The sequence below is a fragment of the Physeter macrocephalus genome, chromosome 5 (assembly GCF_002837175.3).
Source record: "Physeter macrocephalus isolate SW-GA chromosome 5, ASM283717v5, whole genome shotgun sequence".
In the NCBI taxonomy this organism is placed as follows: domain Eukaryota; kingdom Metazoa; phylum Chordata; class Mammalia; order Artiodactyla; family Physeteridae; genus Physeter; species Physeter macrocephalus.
The window spans coordinates 95,960,313-95,960,779 of NC_041218.1; the positions used below are offsets into that span (position 1 = coordinate 95,960,313).

The window sequence follows — 467 nt, forward strand, 5'->3', positions numbered from 1 at the left end:
AGCTTTGAAGTTTCATTAGGTCCCATTTCTTTATTTTTGTTTTTATTTCCATTTCTCTAGGAGGTGGGTCAAAAAGGATCTTGCTGTGATTTATGTAACGGAGTGTTCTGCCTATGTTTTCCTCTGAGAGTTAGATAGTTTCTGGCCTTACATTTAGGTCTTTAATCCATTTTGACCTTATTTTTGTGTATGGTGTTAGGGAGTGTTCTAATCTCATACTTTTACATGTAGCTGTCCAGTTTTCCCAGCACCACTTATTGAAGAGGCTGTCTCTTCTCCACTGTACATTCCTGCCTCCTTTATCAAAGATAAGGTGACCATATGTGCGTGGGTTTATCTCTGGGCTTTCTATCCTGTTCCATTGATCTATATTTCTGTTTTTGTGCCAGTATCATACTGTCTTGATTACTGTAGCTTTGTAGTATAGACTGAAGTCAGGGAGCCTAATTCCTCCAGCTCCATTTTTC

General features: G+C 38.8%; 1 protein-coding gene across 5 annotated transcripts in view; it reads left to right on the plus strand.

Annotated features, from left to right (window-relative positions):
* RALA (RAS like proto-oncogene A) overlaps window positions 1-467 on the plus strand; it is a 75,803-nt gene that overhangs the window by 60,789 nt on the left and 14,547 nt on the right. The window lies entirely within an intron of this gene.